General features: G+C 44.7%; 1 long non-coding RNA gene across 1 annotated transcript; it reads left to right on the plus strand.

Annotated features, from left to right (window-relative positions):
• Positions 1 to 1,230: 1,230 nt before the first annotated feature.
• Positions 1,231 to 7,401, plus strand: LOC146208947 (uncharacterized). Its single transcript, XR_014705695.1, has 3 exons — positions 1,231 to 1,384; positions 5,327 to 5,378; positions 7,150 to 7,401. It is a non-coding gene; the product is annotated as an uncharacterized LOC146208947 (long non-coding RNA).
• The last annotated feature ends 3,779 nt before the right edge of the window (positions 7,402 to 11,180 follow it).

The raw sequence follows: 11,180 nt of genomic DNA on the forward strand, positions 1-11,180 counted from the left end.
TCGATTTACAATTGTCAATAAAGTGACTACAGATGAAGGAGTGCGGCTTCGACTCCGAGACTCTCGTGCCGTCAATTCTGGGGAACAGAAGGTACAGAGCATCCGGTAGCAAGCGGAATTTTAAAAATTCGGCACTTTCCATGGCCACACAGTAACCAAATACGTAGATTCGTGCCTTTGCCTTTCAAAGAACCATGCTTAGGACACCCACCACTCATGCTTCTGTGGAAACTCAATGAATCGACTTAAAAACGTCCGACGAGTTTGCGTAGCTGCCAGTGGAGCCAACAACGCACCACGTTTCGCCAGCCTTGTTTGGACTTCATTTCACTGGACATATTTACACAACTAGCCCAACTTTCCGTTCTTTTGAGGATATATTCACGCACAACGTCACCTAAATATTAGCATTTCCAATTTCCACACAAACCAACGACAAACAGTACGCTCCAATGCGCTGGCAATGCGCCGGCCTGGGCCGGCGCATTCCTGCGATTGAGCGATGCGCCGAGAGGCGGCGCCACCCGTTCAGCTGTCCGGTCCCTATAGATATACACTGATGCAGCGTCCTTGCGTCGTATTTTTTCTTCAGTTATTCGTATCCCTCCGACGCGGTCGCAAGAATCAACCTTGAGATAAAACGCTGTGCCAGCTGTTATAAAGGAAGTTTATTCACGTAAAGCTCTATCACTAGCTATCACCTAGCGTAGCTCCATCAATTGTTTGCGATGTTTTTGCGGTGCTGTTTAAAATTAATAAAGGAATGTGTTGAGAATTTGAAACGATTCGCTGCAAAGGCGCTGATCATATTATTATAAATTAAGCGATGCATACAGACTCTTTGATTAAGAGGTTGCCCACCCCGGTGCGCATTCTGCAGATACCATCGCTGCAGCGAGCTGTCTAGTTGGCGACGAGATGCAATCAAGGCCACATTACCGCATAAAAGTTACTAATGTCGATCAAGGCATATAGACAACGCATTTGTTAGCCATTAATTTCCCAAGGATGAGGGGTGTCGGAAAGCATCTTTTGACAGTTTATTTGCGTAGTTTGAACTGGAAACTGCGTGATAGATGTGTTGAATAACCAGTGCCTGAGGCATCTGCTACATCTATGTCATTCGTTACAATTCCACAGAGCTGTACTTGGGGAGCTTAGCATTAGCAAATGTCATATGCAAAAAAGATTGCAGGCCGATAATGTCGGAGAATCGCTCTAATCGACCAACGTTTCTATTTTTTACTGTAGCTTAATTAGAGTGTTATAAATACCGTTAAACAAAAGCCGAAAGGTTTCATTTAGCGACGGAACCACAGAGTTAATTCCACATGAAGTGCCCGGTGCTCATTCTCTTTTTGTTGAGCTTCAACTTCGTTGCCGAGTGAGTAAACCAATAAATTTACAGAAACTGAAACATCGTTTAATAGCAGCGATTTTTTTCGCATTTGCGTAGAGCGTCGGATCGTAGAAGCCACCCTCCGGGTGTAGTTGCAAAACCGGAATTTTGTTAATGTGCGACAAAACGCACCCGGAGCTCCCGAACTTCGGTGCCCGTGGGATCGCCGGAGTTCAGAAAAAAGTGGCAGTGGCGTAGCTCAGTTATGCCAGGATATATGGAGCGAGAGGTGCGTTTCTCTGGGTGAGCTTTTTGTGGTCATCTATGCCCAGCAATGACAGCAGATTGTCTTCTGTTGGTTCCCGTTGACTGGCCCCATTTCGGCGGCTATGCACCCTCTATTACACCCGAGAGTCTGGCAACACTGTTTAGCAAGCTGTTCCTCTCTCTGCCCGGGCTTCTCCGCTGCTCTTTTCGCCTTCTTAATCTCTAGCTTTGCTGCTGCTATGCGCCGCTTTTTACGCTCTGCCAGTGGTTGCGTTTCGTGACGCCAAATGGGGAGCCGTCCGTGTGCTATGCGATGTCAGTGCACGTTATACCCCCCCAGGTGGTTTTAACGCGGTTGGTTTTAACCCTCTACTATGGTTCCTCTTTCTTTCTTTCCCCTTTCTCTACCATCTTCCTTCCTTCCATTACAGCGCGGTTCAGGTGTCCAGAGAGCGTATGACCGATACTACGCCTTTCCTTTCCTATAAAGTAATTTATTATTATTACTATACCCATTATTATTATTATTATTATTATCATTATTATTATTATTATTATTATTATTATTATTATTATTATTATTATTATTATTATTATTATTATTATTATTATTATTATTATTATTATTATTGTTATTATTATTGTTATGATTATTATTATTATTATTATTATTATTATTATTATTATTATTATTATTATTATTATTATTATTATTATTATTATTATTATTGTACTGCACTTTGCATCTTTGCGTCACCGCTTACAAAGCGTTCTTCTGTTTGTGTTTAAGTTTTCATGGCTCGTATCATCTTAGTCCCGCAGAGAGGCCAAGGCACACAGCGCCGCTTCCTGACATTTCTGGAGGTTGGAGGGTGTCTGGTCGTGGCCCTGATGGGGCTGGGATAAGTAGGTCACCGCCGCTTGTGGCGTGGCGGCTAGCCTACCACCCAACTTTTATCTGTTGTAGACCGTCATTGCACCCGACACCGCTTTGGTGGTGATCGACGGCTGTCGTCTTTCGCTCCCTCTTCTTTTTTTTTCTTCTCTATTTTCTTTTGTGTCCGCACGAGGAAGCTGAGGTGGCTCAACTACAAAGCCAGTAGCAGGCCTGTCGATTTTTCTTCCTTCTTCCTACAGCTACAACAACAACAACGTCGCTTGGTTAGGCGTTGCTCTTTGCTCCAGTATCTCCGCCGCGCGCTTAGTATTCTTCCCTTTCTCTTTACCTCCTCACACTACAACTCCACTCTTCTTATCCGTTTTTTAAACTTGTCTGCTGTGCCGCAACGATGCGTTATCGGATGCCGGGAGTGGCGGCTGCTTTTTGTTGGAGCGAAAAGCACGGCGGCTATCGGCTGTGTGCGATGTCAGAGTAAGTTAAAGAAGTCTAGGTAGCAGAAATTCCCGGAGCTCAGCACTACGGAAACTCATATAGCTTGAGTCGCTGCGAGTCGATAATTAGACGAAGCCACATTTACATACCATTGAGAAAAGCATACTTATTACCATCGTTTACACACGCTTTTGTGAGCCCCAAGTACTTTCTTGCTATCGGCGCCGCTGAGTGTGAATTTCTTTGCTGGCGCTTGTCAACCCAATACAGTGTTTCTTCGGAAAACCATGCATTCGCTGCCGTCGTCTCGTCCGAACTAAGTAAGAGTACGTGAATACGTTGTTAATTCAGTATCATGAACCTGATTTTTTATTTTTGCGCATATGCACCGCCGGTGGCAGAGGTGACTTAGCTAGAGAAATAATTTATATTGCTATAGTAAACTCCTCGGTACAAAGCTGTAATATGTATCTAAGTGCACCGAAATTCAAAGCGGTGTTACCTGATTATGATCGCAGACGTTAGCGACACTGTAGTAGCATTTTAAATTTACAAATTATAGCGCCATGCTGTAACACGTACAATCCTATGCACCCAAAATGTACAATAATTGACTAAAACAAGAACAAATGACAATGTTCTCTTTTATGCAAGTATCGCTAGCAAGAACGCACTGGTCCGCACCTGCATGCCGCGCACAGCAGTAACGAATGCGGCATTTTTGCACGTTGACGTGCTTTTGTCTAAGAGGCTTAATAATGAACCATCCAGCCGCATCTCACACCATATAGTGGTCAGCGTGCAGCAAGATAAAGCGATGTACTGTGAAACCTCTGTTGATGTCGGATGACCACTTGAGGCTGATAAAACTTTATTCAAAATAAGTGGGAGGAATAGGGGAAGTCAGCTAGCGTGCCGCAGGCCGTGGAGACTTTTGGTAACGCCGGCCCATTTGACGGCCTTGAACTGAATGCCAGGGTCATCGCTGGACATTAACTTGTCTCAAGCTTCTTGAGAAAGCAGGGCAAGTAATACGCGCAATACTAATCCATTGAGTGATGTCTGCTAACACAGTCTTTTCCTTACCACACACTTTGCTTTCTTACCATACGCTTCTCTTTACTTTTCCTTACCATACGGCGGTCAATAATATGTTTTAGTTTAATTAACACACCATGCACTTTCGCAATCTTTCATTGTGCCAAATGACAAACCTCCCTGCAGGAATTAGACAATCTATGGTAAGGAGCCATCTGCATGTGGCTCGGCCTCTGCGCGTGCTTCATATAGCTTAAACTGCACTACGATTATGCATGTGCAGCGCATACAAGGCTTCAGACTCAATTTCGTAAAAAGTAATTAAAACAAGACAAAACAGCATGAGACGGAAAGCAAGATTTTTGAGTGAAAACACACCTTACAGCGCCGGGACGGCTGGCCGCTCGCAGCCCCACAATCGGTAGTGGCGCCCTTCGGGGCCGCTTTTTGTTGCGAGCCAAACTTCGGCGGAAGCTTCATGACCATTATGGGCATTGAAAGACTCTGCTTAGGGTTTACAACCTGTTAATTGTGAACGACGCTTGTGCATGTTCCATTAAATGTAGAAGTTTTTAAACTGTCTACAACTGTCATGTCATTTAGACCTGCCTTGCAGAAGCTTTCGCCCATGGCTTGAGCTATTCTAAGGGACGTTTAAACTAAGCCTTTATGTGCATGAGTTGATAGCGCTCCGATTTTTCTCGTTTTGTAGTATCTCGCTGGCGTGCACGCACTTTGCATTTTCTTAACAATGACGCTCTAATTTGTACCTCTATTATTTCGTATATACTGATTAGCATCCAGTGGTAAGATAATCAGTCATTTGATCAAATACCGCCCGTGATGGACAAATGTAAATCACCGCTTTAAAGGAGCTCTGTAGCCGTGACGGCGTGGCTTAGGCGCATCGTTTCATACCCCTCACAGGATTTTTGGAAATCTGCCTTCTCACCTCAACCTCCCATCTGAAAGGAGAAACTTTATTTGGCTGTGCTTGCGACGTTATATCTCATGACGTTACATGAAATGCCGATCAGTAAGTACACGGCCACATCACCGGTCAACTAGCATGTGCTCATGATTTCGTGCTCACAGCACCCACAACGTCATCAACGCTGATTTTGTAACAGAACAGGGCCTTTAGAATATCGCATTAAAGTAATCGTTTAGAGACGAAGTTTTAGGAATTAAAGGTAGATATGATGACAAATATTTTTTGTTTGCTCCTTCTGTAATACTACCGAGCTAGCGCTGTGCACACGCCCCTGTGTATGTTGTCTTGATTGCATTTATTCGCTATTTCATCTTTGAATCAGCACGATAATAGTTCGTATTTCTATTCATTTCAGATCAATGTATGCTGGCGAAGGATTCAGGCCTCACATGTTTTGCCTGCAATATGCACGCTATACATTTATTACTCGCACACTTACCGAAATAACTTTCGAAGCAAAAGAAAAGCTTAACTACGCAAATGAAACAAAATATTTTCTATGCAACGGCGAGAAATCGCCTGCGCGCCAGCGCAACGGCAAAATATACAATTCGGAGGGAGCCACAAGAAATGATAGCTATGATGGTCGGGAAGAATTGCAAAACATTGGTACGGAGGTTTGTGTCCGTTGGAGACGAGCGAGCGAATCTGGGGTTGGGCTAAATGGTGCTTTATGAGGATAGCTACACAGATGTAGTTGCTTGTCCGGACTAGAATGGTCGGGAGTGATATCACTGAGAGTGCAGTTAAATTGTTCATTGAGGTCAGATAAAATAACTGGGCTTGGTATTCTATATGTGACAAACGCGGTTTATTGTGGTGTATGCTTAGATGAAGATTGTCAAAAATATTAGCTAACCGAGGATTCTGTTTAGTTGTGCTCCGTGTCTAAGGTGTTTGCAGCACCATGATAGGCAGAGGCGACTGGGGCTAATTTCAATTGCACAAACTATATGATTTATTAATTATGTGCCACTCCCCACAGCATTTGTTTGGTGATGGGAGAAACAAAGGCGAAGTAACAGAGTGAAGTAGCGCATAATGTCCTGATTGGCCCTGCCTTTCGCACTATTGTAAAGTTGCAGCGATGGAGGCAAAACAGTGGGCTTGCGCCGGCAGCTGGGCGGTGGCTGCCGCTGTTTCATATTTATGCTGCATGCGCTTTCCTTGAAACAAGACGTTTTTAGCATAAACTTTGTAAGAGAAGGCAGTTTTAAAAGTTGGTCAGCACCAGATGCGGTTGTAATGCCCCGATGCGCAGCATTCTTCCCACACTCAAAAGATCAGCGTTGACAATGCATAGAAAAAGATACGATGTATATAATAAAGTATTTACTGAGCCGATGGCTGAGTCCAGACGTTTGCCATGTTTTTCAGTTGAGTTTGCTAGCATAGGGCTGCGAACGGGGTATTGAGATGGATTTTGACGGTTGTACTTTGCAATGGATGCACTTGATGTCGCGCCTTAAGAACGTTTTAGTTTGGCCTTATTAAACAGTCCTTGTTATTGGGCGGGATGATGCTCAGAGAGCTTAATCATTAGATGGGGGGTTCTTTATATCTATACTTCGTCGCACTTGATCTCGTTTACTTTACAATAGTTTTGCAATAACCTTTTTGGATGGCGCTTACAGCTTCTATAGACTGAGAAAAGGTAGAAATTTTCCGCTGCACGTTAGGTCGTTTTGTAGCTTCCCGGCTTGTTCCGCACCACATGGAGACTTCCGAATAGTGTCAGTGGCGAATGAACTCACTTTATATTAACACCTTTCAATGTTTACTTGGTTAACCTTAAAAAAAAAAGTGTTCGAGAGACCACACCTAATTTTGTTCGGCCTGTTCGAAGTTCTTGGTGAGATCGAAGCTATGGGCAACGATATGTTCTGCGATATTCTCCGATTTGGTATGTGTGGTATATTCTAAACCGTAAATTATGGATTCACTTATTTTGCCTCTAGATTTGAAATCCGGCCTGATGAAATGGGACTACGCCGATGAATCTAAAATATATTTTATCAGTGCATACCCATTTACATTTCACTTATTGCAGCCAACATGGTGAACGTGCTTCCCGTGCAATTTTATCAAAAGAATAATACAATGTCATAGAGCAGAAGCTTCTTATAATATACAACTTCAGAAATAATAACTTCACCTATATTTGTTATTTCATTGCAGTGCAACCCTCGCCGCCAATTGTCGCTATGCCCTGAAGGATGCAGGTGTTATGCTTACGTGCACGAACCCTACAGAGGATCATGCTTCGCCCCACTCAACCCATACCACGAGGCTTCGTTCTAGCAACTTTATCCCTTCCTAATACTCATAAGCGCCGCAGGGTATAGACATTTGGCCACGTTCTGTGTATTTAAATGAAGCATTACTTCGTTTTCCGTGTCTGCGATAATAAATCTACTTTGTTGGAAGAGCGTGATTCCGTGGTAATTTTTCTTTCAATCTTGAAAATGTATACATACCAAGCGCTTGCACACAAGATAAAAAGTGAGGTCATCAGTAAAGGTGACGAAAAATTCTGTGCCGAATTATACCACTAGCCTGCCGATAGGGATGAAAAGTAGGGTTAGCGCATATCAGAATGCGTGGAACGGAAATATTTCAAAGCAGATTTCTTATTTCAGGGGCATTTTTGATGTCGTTAGTCGGCGCCGAGCAACCATGATAATCCTATAACCGACCGTGAATGTATAATATCTCCTTACCATGTCTAAGTATATTTAAAACACCGCAAAAAGTATGGGGGTAAGAGCTGGGGGCAACCCCTATAAGCACATGTAAACACAACCTACCGCAACATTTTTGTCGTTTCGCAAAGCGCCAAAAGTGGTGGCCTCTCGTCAAACGTTGGTCAGCGCTTTGATGAAGTGTGTGACAAAGTATGCTGCGTCATCACGGAGACAATCAACTTTAAAACCCCTCGTTGCATAGAATCTGCGTTAGAAATTGACTGATGTAGCGCGGCCCATAAAAGCATATTTGTAAAGAACGGTTCGCAAAAAAGCTGACTTTGCGCCTACGAAAGCATTCGTTTGTTATGAGAATGGTGCATTATTTTCAGTTCATGAATATATGTATGCAACAACATTCCGCGTCTGACATCTCGGTAAAGCGTATTTATCAATAATATGTGCGGCTCGTTTCCAGACGAACCCCGTATAGGAGGCGAGCAGCCAAAGTGGCTTTTTTTGTGGATATCTTGTGCCACGTCCCGACATTATGTTGCATGGCGGTAGTAAGAAAGAAGAAAAAAAAAAGTCCTATGTGCTGGTGACGCGCATGAGCCGCGTAAAGCCTTCTAATGATGCCGTTGAGACACGGTTCATTTTGTAAATCAAGAGGAATAAAACGTGAAGTAATGGGCAAGACGTCATTCCGTTCAGAAAACATCGATCGCGGCTAAGAAGAGGCGGTAAGTATTACAATGAATGCATATGTAGTTGCGTCGCGATACTTGCATGTGGTGACCAAGTCGTAAGCAAACAACTTGAGAGCCTTTATATACTGACATCCGTGCACGCGCTGCATAGTCTGCGCCGTACGGAAAGAAAGCAAAGGCGAGTAAACCACACAGAAAGCGCAGAACGATATATGAGGATCCCGCGAAGGAAACGAAAATAAACAAAAAAAATTGTTAACTAGTATATATGCCCGTTGTTGACCTAGCGCGCCCCCACCTGATTCAAACTAATTCTATGCCTCCAGGCGCTTATGCTTGGACGGTCTCTGCAGGGAAGCTGCTCGGAGAAATAATTAAATACACTACTATTTTCGTCTTGTCCACTGGTGACATAACGCCTGCGTCAGTCCGGACTTCCCAATATGTTTCAGGCACAGCAAATGGGTCCGGGTGCACAACGCCGTCAATGTATAACTTTTCACTGTAGCGCTGTTTATCCGTTTCCGAGAAGCGTTTCTTATAGTCCGAAATTGCTACAGTATACACTACATTCCCTTGCAAATACTGCCAATCCGATGACTTTAGGGACTATTCACGATTCCGAGAAGCTTTTCTCATAGTCCGACACTGCTGCGGTATAGACTGCATTCTCTTCAAGTACTGCAAGTCTGACGACTTACGGGAGTATTCATAGCATTATAAACTGACCGCACACAGTTGCAGACGCCCACGCACCATCGGCGCCGTCTCTAGCAGTTTGTCAGGAGCTGGAGGCGGCCGCGGTGGGTATCGCCTGCTGAGTGGTCGTCTCATGGAATGCGTGACCCTCGTTCGGTCCACATGTCGTATGGCGTTTGACAGCTGCTTTTTAAATATAATTCTGTCTAGGACATGTCACTTGTGCAACAGTATTAGCAAGCTAATTCACCCCATGCGGCAGCATATCAGACTGTAAACAAAACTACCTGATTCGCTAAATGAGCCTTTGGGAGTGTCCGCATTTGCAACATAAATTATTTGGAGAGTTATAGAAGTAGACTGCCTTTACAATGATGCAGCATACTTGTTACACACTTCTTCAAAGCGCTGAGCAACGTTTAACGACCGGCCACCACTTCTGGTGCTCTTCGAAACGAGAAAAATATTTTCTCCGTAATTCGGGACAGTGTTAAGAACCTCCTCCTTGATCTGCTGGAGGACGTCCTGTCCTGAGAGGTGTTTTCGGAATCTGAACATGGTGTGCGGCACGAGGTCTTTTTCCTCCAGGTGAATCTGCTACCTCTGAAGCACACTTCGTTCATACACCTTTTCCAAACATGGCGTCAACGAAATGGGTCGTAGATTTTCCAGGCTGGGAGTTTATGCGGATTTAGGAATCATTACTATTTCCACATGAGACAAGTCTTTCGGAATGGTCCCCTGCTCCCAGTGTGTGTTGACAAATTCAGTAAATCTTTTGATTGAATTCTCCTCCAGGTTCCTTATCATGGTGCTGGTAATGCCGTCCTTGCCTGGGGTGGTGTTTTTTGTGGCAGACAGCACAGCTTGTCTGACTTATTCTATGGTAATGGGTTCGTCGAGAGCTGGATTTTCTTCGCCCGTGTATGGCGAGCTGCAGTCAGCGTCCGTTTCGTCGCCGATGCATCGCTGGTTGATGTTATCTAGCAGTTCCCGGTCTGTACCTTTGAATTGGTGCGCGATCCTTTGGATCATCATATGGTTTTCACATTTGGTTTTAGTTGGATCTATGAAAGCCCTTAGAAAGGCCCACGTCTTGTCCAAGCCTAGGATCCAATGCAGGTCGTTGCATTTTTTGTCCCAGTTCCGTTTTCAGAGCTCCGTCGCATATTATTCGGCTTGTTTTGTGACCAAGGCGATCTTATGCTTGAACGTTCTATTGTGCTTCTGCCTTTTCCATCTCCTTGCAACCCCCGTCTAGCATCCCAGAGGTGTAAGAGATGTTTATCCACGTTGGGCGTGTTGGTGGTGAGAGCGGCCGTTCTAGTCACTTTTTCCTAGACCGATTTGATACCCGCGACCCAGTCCTTAATGTCCGTGATCTCAATACCTTCGGACTCCGCCCTAGTGTTTCTATAGGCTTCCTAGTGTGTGAGTCTAGCCTGGCCATATTGTTTCCTGATCGGGAGGGTTTCTATCTGGATGCGCAATTTATGCAGCGGTCATTGCCTAGCGTCACCCCTTCGTTTTCTCACCTTGCCTGCCTTATTCCTTTGGCTAAGTACGGGTACGAATCGCAGTTGATGCTATTTCCCGCTCGCGTTAGCTTGGTAAGATCTGTGATTAGGCTGAGCCTTCTGCGATCAGCTACTCTGGCTAGATTCTTGCCTTTCTGAGTTTCTCTGACATAGCCCCAGCTTTTATGCCAAGTATTAAAGTCCCCATGACTGAGAAGACCTCTCTTGCCTGCTGCTTGTTCTGCCTTGCCCAGGAGGTAGCTGAAGCTAGCGTTCCTTTGGCTGGACGGGCTGTATACGTTAAGCAGGAAGATGCTTTCTTGGCTTCTCTTTTGGGCAATGACTTCGATAAGAACTTGGTCAATGTCCGTTCCGTCTGTAACGTGTCTGATTGCGGTGACTGTTTTGGCACCCAGCGTGGCGACCTTGGTTTCCCCCTTCCCCTCATATGCTGAGTAGCCCGGAAGAGTGGGTGAGGGGCCGGTTTCTTGTAGGGCGATTATGTCTGGTGGTACTGTGCGATTTGTGCTGTGTTGCTTAGGAAGGCCCCGCTTTTTGCGGGTTCCGCGGCAGTTCCACTGCCATATTTCAAGCGTTTC

Source organism: Amblyomma maculatum, chromosome 1 (genome assembly GCF_055883805.1).
Source record: "Amblyomma maculatum isolate TAMU_Amacu chromosome 1, ASM5588380v1, whole genome shotgun sequence".
Taxonomy (NCBI): domain Eukaryota; kingdom Metazoa; phylum Arthropoda; class Arachnida; order Ixodida; family Ixodidae; genus Amblyomma; species Amblyomma maculatum.